Genomic DNA, 13,449 nt, shown 5'->3' with positions numbered 1-13,449 from the left:
TTCAACGCAAACAGGCAGCAGATGTTTGAATTGTTTGCGCAACTTTGTCAAAGCTTCCAAGTCTTCGCCGCCTTCTGTTTGGTGTCTCCTTCAATTGAATGTCTTGAAAAATGTCTACAACACCTGTCACCAGCAGCAAATGTCGTGCTAGTGGCTAACTATTCCAGAGAAGAGCGGCATAACATTCCACTGGGAGAACCTCCCGCAGCAATTAACTCGCTTAGCTGGAGAATTCAGCAATGACTCCACCTACAAATTGGGTTAAGCCTGCAGCTTGCAAGACCCGTTTACAAGACCCGTTTAGCATGTAGCTCCTTGGATAAAATGCCGAAGAAAGTGCATTTCCATATCCTCATTCTCTCTGCTCAGAAGTCAGATCACGACTCCGCTTATCTGGGTCCCAAAAGCTTGCGAAATGTGTCAATAATTAATTGTATTCAATTACAGCTCGTCCCCTGATCACCATCCAACCCAAAGTAATCCGATGATCGGATTAATTAAGATGCAGTTCGATCGCCCAAAAACCATTGGGATCGGATCGCTCCTGGCCGCTGGCTTGGAGTCATGTAATATGCATTCGACTCTGGTTTGTCGTCCGATGTGCATCACGTAGCCTCCTCTTTCGGGTAAAAGTGCAGCTAAACATCAATTAGCCCAATTCCCAGGCCGTTGCCACTTTGACTGGCTCTTCTCCTGAGACTTCTGTTTCTGCTTTGGTTTCCACCATCGTTTCTCTTTCTTCTGTCCTCACGTTGCATGTTGCATGTGACCCTCGTTGCATTTCAGCATCCAGTTGCATCTGCAGTTTCCATTGCATTGCCACTTTTGATGGGAGTTGAACGGGCTACCCTTGTGATTAGATGCCGTTCTTCTTCGCACAAGAGTGAAACCTAGCCCATTGCAATTTTCATTTCACTTCTGGATACAAGGTACTTCATAGGCTGACCCTCTGGCAGAGAAGAGGTCTCTCCGGAGAGCTTTCCCATATCATTCAATTGTTAGTAGTCTCTCATGGTCAGTTCCCAATGCAGTCCGTTTGTCTCACGTGCCATCGAAAGTGCGTCGTTGAGTTTCACTTCTCAGCGAACTCGAAAGTGATTCTAATCAAACGAGTACGGATTTAATGAAATAATGTCTGGCGAAAAGGAGAATGTAGAATCTCCACATTTCACTCATGTTGAGTGTCAAGCGGACGGGGCTTCCAACTAAATCAAATCCCGCGATCGACACACATCTGGCAGTGGTTCCATCCTCATCAAGGTCTCTGCTCCAAAGACATCCTTCGATATTCCTACTCTCGGCATTCGCGTCACGATTCTGACCAGAGACAAAAGCAGAAAGTCAGACAGATAAGCGATGGCCATGCATCACTGGCATAGGAATTGGATTTCGAAGTCGGATGATTGCGGGGACACTCCATTTCGGATTCTCATACGGATGCATAATGCAGAACGCCAAACTGGCCAGCGAATTGCAAATGCTTGGACGGGAAATGAAAGTCACTAAATAGCAGAAACATAATAGAATAGTGTTAGTAAAATGCCCCAGACCTGTGAAAAGTGAAACGTCTCTAATAGCCAATAATAGCTTGCATTCGGAGAAATGGATTCCACAACGCCAGGCATCATTAACCCCCAACATTCTCATTTGTTATCCTCTAACTTTCAACCCGCGGCTTTCGACAGGTTTAAACTACAATTTGATTTCATCTCACGCACATGGATGACATTCTTTCTAGTCGAGAATTATGGAAATAGCCATAAATTTGTGTTGGCAGAAGTGGCAGAAGAATGGGGAAATGGCTTTGACCCACAGTCGTTCGTGCAAATCAATTAGTGCGGACTGGAGATGATTTATGATTGGATCGAAGGGAATAAAATCAAGACCCGCCCTATCCAGTGAATTGGAATGGCATCAAAAACACCTTTCTATATTTAAGTAAACGAAAGGTCTGCAAAAAGATTAATGAACGTTGCAAGATGTGTGGACAAGGAATTGGCACAATCTGGGAATACAAATTTGTTAATCTTGCATCTCCCCCACGGTAACATCGCATCATACAAGCAGAATTAACAACGTTCCGAATGGAGACAAAGAAGGACAGTGTCATGAACTTTGAGCAACGGGGGAACCTCTCCTGGTCCATCAGCATCTCCATCTCCATCTGAGGCATGACCCGATCCCAGACAGCGTCTTCTATCAGCACTGACATCGTCTAAACAGTCGGGCAAACAACTTGGCCGGGCGGAGGCAGAGTGTGGTGGATTGTCGACGGGGAATAGGGGAATTCAGATGGCAGAGGCACTTCGAACAAGTCTTGATCCTGCTGCTCCTGTTAAATGTGGCCATGTCTACACTACTGGCACAATTTCCAGGCCAGACGTCTTCCCGTTGGTTTTTATTGCTGTTTTTGTTTTTTTAATTCTGCCTTTTCCTGCTGCTGTTGTCTTCATTGCCGAGCATTTTGTCAGCGGCATGTTAAGATTTAAATAGACATGCAAAGCCGGGCGACGAGGAATCCAGTAAAGCCTCCTCCTAACCATTTGCAGCGGGCGTAAGATGCACACTTTCGATAAAATTTTGGCTGAAATTTATGCAAGTCGCAATCACTATTGAGAAACGAGAACCCACAACGGTAGGGATTTTTTTGTTTTGTCTGCCCGGAAAGGGAACAACATCATTTACAGCACGAGCTGGCCAAAAAGCCTGACTTATTTGTGGCCGCCAGACACGAAATCCAGGGGGCTTGTAATAAATGCGATTCTGTAACCCATTTCTGGGCTTTCTGGGTTAAGGGCAAGTGGGACAGCTGCTCAAATGTGTCCCACAAGCACAGGAGTCGAAGATTCATAACTCAATCGGCTCGAATCCTCGTATGTAAATCGACATAATCAATTACTTCTGTCGATTTTCCTGGGAAATGGCAATTCCTTCATCTCAAGGCGAGGGCGATTTGGTTTGGTTTGCGGCGATCATAAAGTCTGCATGGTCGGACCAACCTGCACAGTGATTTATGCCACGGTGCAGTATCTTGGCCATATCACATTAACCATTACCCAACTCCCACTAGCTAAGGAGCTTGGAGATGGGTACTAGGCAACAGGAGGCAGTGTATCTTTGCTTATGACTGGCATCCTTTTCGCTTTTGCCTGCATTGTTTGTTGGAGGCTCTTCTTAGTGGGCCGCTTTTGCGGTCAATTGGTCAGGCTCTTGGTTTCGGATCGGTTCGGTTCGTTTCGGTTTGGTTTGGGTCTTTCTACTATAAAGAGGCAGGCCACAGCAATGGTGGAACCATGTGTGTGGAATCTATCGATTCCGCTAGTTCCTGGGCATTGTTCGATGGGCTCCATGCGAACGGCAGATTCAGTTTTTATTTGTTCATTATTGGGTCCGCAGTCCACGTCGCTTTTAAATGAGTTATTGAGCAAATGGCTCTGGCTTGTTTACCTACATAAGATGGCTGGTTCGGTTCGTTTGTCTGCCTGTTTGGCTCCTGTGCTGTGCTAGTTTGTTAACTAAGTTGGCTTCTTTTGCCCAAGGAGCCGCTCGTATGATTAAATTGAACTCTACTCCATTCCATTTCGGGTAATGGATGCCAGAAAGCCCCCTGCTTCTGCGTAAGTAGGTCAGGCTAGACAATTTGCATTGTGAGTAGCCCGAAACCATTTTGTAATTACCTTGATAACAAAAGGTCGCTTTAATTCTATCTACTACGATTCAAAGAAAGTCCGCTCAGGAGCACGGAGAGCTTATTTATGGGTGTGACAAATCAGCGCAGCGTTCCCTAATAGTTTTTCGAAAACAAAGGCCATTCTAATCCTATTAAAGGAATCCTCCAAGATCTTCGGCACAAATCGGTGTGTGAACTGCGCCATTCCGCATTCACACTCATCAGAAAACAATTTGCCATTTAATCTATCGTTATTCATCTTGAATCGCGAGTTCAACAACTCATGAACATCTGCGAAAGATTCATTGGAGCGGGCTCGCCTATGCTTATACGCTTGGCGCAAATGATATTGACAGGATTAAATTTCAGACAGGATGAAAAGTCAAAGAGAAAGCGAACGATCTGGCTTTTCTTTCGAGAGGGTGGGAAAATAAGTCTTGAGATCGGCCCAATTAAAAGACATTTAACGCATGCTTGAGACATTTTAAGCCATCTAATCGAACTTCAATTGCCACAGGTCAACGACTACCTGATGATTTCAAGTGCCGGGGATTTAATCTATTCCGAGTATATGCTTAAATTTATTTTAATAGTTCGCATTTCATTCAACTAATGAGGCCCAAGCACCATAATTAAGCTGCCCAATTAATGCAATGCCAAAAACATGCAGACTCCGAAAATCTGAGCGGGTAATTTGATAATTTGTCTAATCAGTTCAGAAATTTTCGAAAACTCGGTTAGTATTACCATTCATAAGCAGATAAGCGACTCTACATGAATAAATTTAACACGCCGACCATTCATGCTAACAACCGTTAGGTTAAATGGACAAAACAAACCTTTTAGAGAAGCTATCGAAGACGATATCTCTTCGGGGCATGGGTATGCAAACTGTGCTACTGTGTGACCGACTGAGTTCTTTCTTTCATTGGGCCCGTCCCATAAGATTTGTGTGTTGATCAAACACGCTTTTCTAATTCGAATGCCCCTTCTCGGAGGTCCCAAGCCATTAACTTTCTTTCTGAACTTTCAATTACAACTTTCAGTTTTTCTGGAACTGTAAAAGCCCCCCAACCACAGTAGTGTTCTAAGCTGACTTGTTCTAAGTGACAATATGTGGTTACGACTGTTTTTGTTTTGTGACCTTCACTACTCATTCTCGTTCTCGGACTCGGACCCGTATAAAATGGCCCATAAGCCGATTTCCTGGGGCTTAGGTCGCTCACATGGGAACTTGTCACACCCGAGCTAATGAAAGTGAGACGAAAGTCTCGTTATAATGGGCTCCGTTTATTGGATTAAGCTACTTATGACAGCATTTAAACCGCTCTCAATTCAAAATAAATCAATGGAGCTTTCTTGAACTGTAAAATTTTTTGGCTAGACTTGTAACCCTTGTAATCCCTTGTTGTGACTTATACAAATTACCGCCTGTGGCCCAGCATCGCATAAATGGAGCCACAAATTGCATTTACTTGTTTGTACCGGAGCTGAAAGCGCCCACTCCCTTGCATCGACACTTGTTGCCGCCAAAAAAAAAAAAAAAAAAAAAAACGCTCTTTACATAATTTTATTGCCACCGATATGGTCCACCGATATCCCGTAAACCCGCAACCAAGGAGCTGCGAGTCAGACACCCACACCCATTAAGCGATACCCAGGCTGTGCACACGAATTTTTGACTTGCCGGCAAATATGCAACTTACGAGATGCCGTTAAACGCCCACGGGATTCGTTTCAGTCGGATGGAGGAGCATGGTGGAAGCTAAGCGCGGTGCCTTGGTTTCCTCGGTGCAGCACCGACACAATAAATAATATGTAACAAAGCCCAGACCGGCACCGCGGCGGTGACTTATAGAGCGAACTAGTGGCCCGTGCGCAGCGGCTTCTATTTTGTACACCGAAAGAAATTCATTGGAAATTACCCTTCAATATTATGCAAATGCATTGAATCGCAGAGTCTCAGCTACAGCTTATTACTTCGGGTACAAGGGTTGTATTGCGTGATGTGTTTAGGATGTAATCGCACTTTTTTCTTATATAGAAAGCCCCATTTTTGCTGAGTGCAATCGACGGAGTCTTGCCAGATTGGAGCTTAGTTAATTTCCGCTCTGGCTCTGGGCACAGTGTTCTGCGGCGAATTAATGTGGGTCAGAGCGGTTGGGTCGCGCGATTTATGCTAAGCGGCAGTAATTGCACGGGGGTCTCGAATCCATCATCAACAGGGCTGAGCTCCCGCCCCGTTTTGAGCACTTTCCCACACGAAAGTGAAGTGGGAGGAGCTGTGCACCAGGTTCGGCACTTTTCACATGCTTTCCTCGACGAGCATAAATCACCGATTTGTTTGTTTGCATCCACGCACGGATTCAAATCGATTCAGCTTCAGCTGTCCCGGGGCAACTCTCACTTTCAGGTCGAGTTGGTTGTACTTGGTTTCGACCGAACCCGCAGCATTCCTTTCGACATCTCGACTGGGATTATTAATGGGCAGCGGCAATCGATGGGCACTGCCTGAACGACCGTTTGCACGCCATGGCAACTTCCGCCAACAGAACAAAAATCTGCAATTTGAACGCTTCGGCGACGGGCGATTAATTGCGCTAATCGCATTAAAAACTCTATGGCATATAAATGCCAACATTAACAGCACAACGGGGCCACCGCCGCCGCCACCGAAAAGCGCTGCTAGCATTTTTATTATGCCAGTTCCACATGACAGGAGTCCAAAAGTCGGAGTCCGGGCCAAAGTTGCCATCGAAGCCTGCAGAGCCGCATCCTGTTCCATTCTGACGACCAAGACGACGATGGCTTCGTTTCCTCCAATGTTGTCGTAAAAACAAAATGCTCTGCTGAACATGAAAATGTTCTAAGACTACACGACCTGCGGCCAAGTGGAACAGGTGCAACCAGTTGGGATCCAGAACCGAGCACCGAATGGCTCTCTCGCATCTGGCCAGATGGTTATGGATTCGAAATTAATCTGTGGGAGGGTTTTTAGCTGGCTTTATTGTGGCCAAGTCGTAAATCATGTCAGCCGGCGAGGAGACCCAGAATGGGAATGCATTCTGCAGCGGCTGTAAGGAAATGGAAGTGTTAAATGCTTATCATCAAGAGCGTGTTTCGAAATACGGTTAGGTTATAAACCAATAATATAAATATCAGAGAAGACATACAGGTCCATTACTGCTTCAGTTGATTTGCTTTATATGTCCATCCTTTTGCAGTCACGGTTACCATTTCCCAGCTAATCTGGACCCTCACCACCACCAGATTCGCGTGCATTTCCTGGAAACGCCTTTGACAAGTTCGTGTCTGAAGTCTTTCGTTTGCGCCAGATTAATTTCGAGGCATGGCGATATCAATCGACTGGAAATCAAACAATTTCGCTTTCATTGTACGCAGCTCAATTTGTACAATATAATTTGGGATTTGGGCTCTCTTTATTAATGCAATTACCGCACGTTAAATAAAAGCCGCGCTGCGGTTACGTGCAACGTGACCAGATCGAGCAAACATTACATCAGTGGGCGCAATTTGGGGAGCCTCAAAGATCTTCAAAGAGTGCGGCCGCCAGAGGATTGGACATGGCTCAACAAGTCCGCCATGGCCCATAGCCCCATCCATGGCACACATTTCGCCCTCCCCGCACTTAAGTGTAATAAAATTCGTAATAGAATAAGTGCAGCGCACTCGCCATCCAAGAGCTATTACTTTTGCTATTTCATCCCGATGTCCACAGTCCGGAGTACTATTCCTTGCTTTTTTCCCCGCCTTCCTTACATGGAAATCGTTTTCGATATTGCCGATGGCGCAGGAGAACCCCTCCCTAATCTTAAAATCTGGAGCGCCAAGCCGAAATGAAGATCATTCACTGATGTAGCGGATTAAATCGAGTTTTTGCTTTGGGAAATTCCAGCATTACTCCCCGTAATCCGCCAACAAACTACGGTATCTGAGTACGCACCTGTGTGCATTTATATGAGTTGGAATAAAACTGATAATCGACTTCCGTTAGCTGGCTGCAGTTGACCCACTTCAGCTGGCTTCTCAGGATGGATCTGTGCTAACTGTGGGCGGGCCTGGGGCATTATAGTATTTTCAAATATTCCGTCTACCATTGACCGTGAAAATGTCAGAGATCTGGAGCCATATACGTGTACAGGAAATATGGAGATTTTCGTTTTTTCTCGGTAGATTTCCCTAAGAAGCCAAGACACGAAGTTCGCAGCCAAAAAAGGTGTACACCATTCCCAAAATCGAATTCTATGGTCATTTGGACACTGGGCGATCTCACCTCACCCAAATACGCGACAGCTCAATCAGATGCCCATGACTGCGTGCTGCAGTTGCTCTGGGCTCTTGGCTTTTTGAGTTTCCATTGCTTGGCTTAAACCAGAGGACTTGACCAATTTGATTTATGTTTGTGCTAGCCGGAGAACTTGTCTCTTCCTCGTTGCATTGCCGTTTCATGTTGGAATTCATGAATAAACATTAAAGCAGCCGAAAATTTGCAAGCTGCGGCCATCGATAGAACAATAGCACTGAGACGGCGATGCTCCATTGTGTTTTATGGAACTGGAACCTGGAACCCTTTGCCGTGGAACGTGAGGTTCAGCTCGAGTAAGAGTTCTCACAGATGCATGTCCACCCTTAAGGTGCAGGTTGAAGATCGCTTTGGTTCTTGTCACACCCCAATCGAATTCATTTGGCTTTGGAGCAAGCCAAGTCTTCTTGTCAAGATCTTGGAGCCACATTCCGAGTGCGTGCAGCATTGCTGAATTATTTTGTGAAAGCTCATTGACTGGGCGCGTGCTCCGCTCGATGTGGCTTCGATTAGTTCAGGTGGTCGCATTGACCCAGAGAACTACATTCAAAATTTCAGACTGCTGACTCCAACTTCTAATAACACTTTCGGTGTGAGAACATCGATGGAGCAATTAAAGTGGGAGCCCAGCACCCGTTAGCCACTCTGTAAGTCAGTCAGTCAGTCAGTTAGTTAGTCAGTTGGGGAACTGTTAATTTGCCCAAAGAGACGAGACACGAGCAGCTCTTGATAAATGGCCCTTAGTCTTAGACTTCGTCCACTTCCTCCTACAAAGCCTGCGACTAATCGTTGCCGTTTGGCCCCGCTTAGTTGGCCCGGCTAAGTAGTCTCACACCTCAAGCCCAAAAGCCAGACCTACTCCCAGACCAACACTCAGACTAGAACTTGGACATCGACAAGGCGTCTGCTAATATTTCGGCCTGCCAGCGTGGCCACAACTCAATTAGGATGCTTGGAAATGATTCATTCTAATCTCAAGTCGGGTATCTGCAGTCATGAAGTCTATGGTCTCCTCTGAAGACCCATTTACCGTTGCGGTATTCCCCGTGGCGGCTCTTAAGCGCTTGTTGTGTCTAGAATTTTGCATGGCCATTTCATTATTGATTCGCATCTGACCAGGTCGTAAATGTCTTAATTTAGGAAAAGTTCATGCTCGCTACGTTTGTGGTACCAAAAAGCCTGATACCCTGTGTTTAGAGGGTATTCAAGTGGTCTCCTGTTAATTAGGAAAAGTGAGAGCTGAGTGCTTGAGGTGCCACCAGCATCAACCAGTTCATCTAATCTCACATGGCTCATCTATGCCGTTGTTTTCCCATTTGCTTGTTTGTTTATTTTGAAGTGAACGACTTTAATCGATCGGTAACCTGCATGTGCCATCATTAGGGCCACGCTCAAATTGTTAACACTCTTGCAATGAAAGTGAAAAGTGAGGTAAAATCGATGAACTTTCATTGCAGCTCTCAAAAGTGTCCAAATGGATCCCTTGCAAGAAAATTACTAATTAATCCCCCATTGTTGATGTGAGGTCAAGTTGGCGGCATTTCCCCTGGCTGATTAATTGAGTCTTTATTGCGAATTAGTGTAGATCAAATAAAGCCTGGACAAGATCATAGTCGACAGCAATTAATTTACTCATTAGACCATGTTAGTCGTGTTATTGATCTGTAAAAGGAGACATCAGCAATACTCACAGTTCTGGGAACCGCCAGCATTCTGCCCCAGAATCTTTCAGTGGATTCTCGAGACAAGAAATGCGGCTTCTGCATTTTTAAGAATTCCGCTAGCCAATATAATCTATGACCCGATTAGGTAATATTTTTTCAAGAGACTGTTCCTCCAATTTTATACTACTATAGACTACTCCACTCTATACGCTTGAAGTTCGTGAACGGGATATCCAATTTCGCCTGGCTCCTTGACTCCCATGCACTTTAAACTTTCCCTCTCGGCCAGAATGCCCCACCAACATCCAACATCCATTTTGGCTCACTCACGATTCGGTCTAAAAGGCAATTAATGAAATGTGGGTCTTTGGCAGGTGTCGGAACGCTGGCCGTTGCCTTGTGTGAATTGCGTCGCCTGGTGACCCAATAAAAAGCCCATTAGGAGGCCATCCTTTCATCCTCGCCCCATCTGAATCTCCATCCTCATGTGTGAGCGTAAATGCTGCCCGAACTGGGACAAAAGGTCTCCTCTTTGATTTGGCCCCAAAGCGTCTCGTTTACGTGTTGATTAATTTGTACGACGTTGAGAGCTGGAATCAACGCCCACTGCGCCCGCCTCCATTCTACTTTACTTTGTGTGGAACCGTGATTTCATTCAGGTAGCTGTCTCCCCCCGATAAAGTGCTGGATAAGACAGACTCGTCTTTGGTACTAGAATTAACATGATAAAGAAAATCAGACACCGGTAAAAAAGACAGAGGTGCCTTTGTTTTACTGCTGCTTGATTGATGTTTATGTTTTCGATTCGATCTTTAGGAGCTAGGCGTAAAAAAGTGAAAGGATAATCATCTAGTAGCTGGTGATCATCCACAGGTGGGTGTCCCACAACAAAGAACAAGGTATATGGGAATTGAGTGATAACAGCTTTCGCTGTTGGCGGTTGTTAACATCTATAAAATGGAAAGTGTCACACCAACGTGACGCCCAAACAGCCTTGAAAGTGGTTGTTGTTTTTGAGCTGTCGGGCTCATACTCGTATTATACCCACGCTGTTTTACGCGCTCATTAAACGAAAAATTCTTCAGGAGGCATTTAGAACGTCGTGGAAGCAAAAGAGAAATCCATTGGAATGTGACAGAAGCTTGTGTTTTCAACCCTAGGCAATTTGCATAAGTAACTGAAAAGTAAAAGGTCCCCCAGCCGAGAAGAAACACAACTGAAAGGGCTTCCGACCAAATATATTATTCAGTTCCCTCTTTCGCCGGCTTTCGTTTTCAAATTAGCGAAATCTGCGAGGTCGGCAATCACTGGCAGAAATTGTCACACATCGGACACTGAGCACAGGCACTGCCTCATCGTATCTCATCGCATCATTACACTGGCCGAACTTACGCAAATGTTAACCACGAACTGACCCTAATGATGGCTGCTGATTTTCGGCAAACCGGCGAAATGGCAGCTATAAAACGGGTAAGGCTTGACTACTCTGCTCGTAAGGCGCTCTGAAAGTAAAAACGGGGTGGGAAACTACTACTGATCGCAGTTCAAATTTTACAATGCTATCGAAAATACTCTTTGAAGAGCTACCCATATTCGGCTTAAATGCGACTATATGAGCAATAGAACACTGGAATATTATTATGGGTATTAGTTTCATAAATGTTTTACTTTTTATCTGACACTTCGATAGTATTTTATTTAGTAAAGTTTTAAGATATCTTTGATTGCGCTATCTGAAATATTTTATCACCCACAATCTCATTTCGTATCAACCTATTGGGAAAAAGAGTATGGCAATTCAAATTCGTGTTCGTGGGGCAACTGTTGCTTTTCTATTGCCTTAGCTATACCCGATTGTGCCGCTGCTGGCTGGCATATCAAACAACTGCGGCCAGTTGACCGATGACAGGACTTCTCCTCTTAACGTGCATTTATTTTCGTTTTCGTTGCCAAACAACTGCAATAGCAAAAGCAGCAGAAACAGCGATGCAACAGCAATTGCGGCAGCAACAAGCACAGCATGTGTGCGAATCGTAAATTGCTCGACTGGCAGAGCAAGGCAAACAAACCCGCAAACAAACAAGCTGCAGGCAAAACTTATTTTATTTATTTCTATTTCTATTTGCGTTTTCTTCCCTCATAACCAGATGTGCATATGCCAGCCGTTCGACCGATGCACGTATGATATTTATTTATGCACGGCCACTACCGCCGATGTCAGGCGCCAGTTTTACAAGAAAATCGAACAGCCATATAGCTCCGGAGCTTTGGAGCTGTGTGACCCACTTGCACTTGGGCAAGCTAAAGTCTTGGCCATAAACGAAAGACTCTGGCCACAAACTTGCATGTCGCTTTGGTATTTTTTTAAGTTTTTCTTTTATTTTTTTTTTGTTTAACCAGCTCAAGGATGCCAGGCTCCCGCTGCCTCGAAAATAGCGCGCAGAAACAACTGACACGGATGCTTAATTAAGAGCTCATTTTGGGGGCCAGAAGTGAACGTCCATTTGTATATTCATGTGTCATGTTTCCAGTTACCAAAGACAAGTACCCGACACGTGAGGGTTAAACAGAAATCCAGGGTCGATTGAATATGCATCACCCGCAAGATCGGAGATCGGAGATCTTGGAGCTTGGAAGGGAGATCCATGGGCTTTCTTTGGGTTTGCTTTCTTTTTTCTTTGTACAAAATATCATCAGCAGTTCATCAAATCTTTGGGATACAGAAAGGCGTTTCTTCGCGTGCCAGTCGAACGCAACAGATTGTCAACTACTTCTGATAGTTGTAGACTCTTAGGAGATCTTTTTAACTTGGATCTGAATCAATCTGAGCGAAGGCCCACCCACGCAGAATATGCTTCCCATGCCATCTCCAGTTTGCTAAGCAGCTTCTTCTCTCAACCTGAGCCATTTTCGAAATCAGTTCAGGCCACTCGGTGACCCACACGTCTTGCATTATGTTGCTTTAATTTACGTAAATTGCGATTGCAGTCCAGTCCGTCCAGCATCAGCTCATCCGTGCTCGACTTAAATAATTTGAAAACAAATTTCAGTTCTGTTGGCTAACTGGGCATTACAAAATTGTTTGTAATGCGCATTTAACCCCGAAAAGGTTGCTTACATAAGCCGATCTAAGGCCAAGTCCAATCTTCCCGATGGCGGCTCCCGATAGGAGAGGTGGGGGGCCAAAGGTCGGGCAAATATGAGCGGGCACGAGCATGTTATTCCTATTATACAACGCGAAATTAGTGCAGTTAATCCCCATTTTTAGTACTGGTACCCACTCCCCCATCCTGGCCACTCATAAACTTCATTCCCATCCCAAACCGAGTCGTGTGTTCCGTCCAAGTTATGTCATTAATTTATTTTTTGCCCATTGTCGTGCTCTTGCGGTTGTAGTGCGACATATCCAGTGGTCCCTGGTGTATGCTATATGGTGTATAGTGTATGGAATAGTCCAGTGCATATGGCTAAAATTAATGCCTATTGGATGGACTATTGTAGAGCAGAGGGAGGGGGTACAAAAGGCGAACGACGATGATTGCCGCATGTTCTGTGAGCCAAGTTATTTAGCTCACTGTTAGCAAGGCTCATAATAAGCCGCCTGGTACTTATTGATTTTACTGTTAGCGAACGACTTGCTAACATGAAAGTCGTGTGAACGAACAGGCCAGCAAAAAAGGCCCACACGACAGTCGGCGGTCGAAAGAAGATCACTGGTAAAAGGCACCATCTTATGGCTAAGAACAAGTGCGCCCTGAATTCCCCTCCGTCGGTGGCGGTGATCCACAAAA

Source organism: Drosophila melanogaster, chromosome 3R (assembly GCF_000001215.4).
Source record: "Drosophila melanogaster chromosome 3R".
NCBI lineage: Eukaryota > Metazoa > Arthropoda > Insecta > Diptera > Drosophilidae > Drosophila > Drosophila melanogaster.
This window is presented reverse-complemented; position numbering follows the sequence as displayed.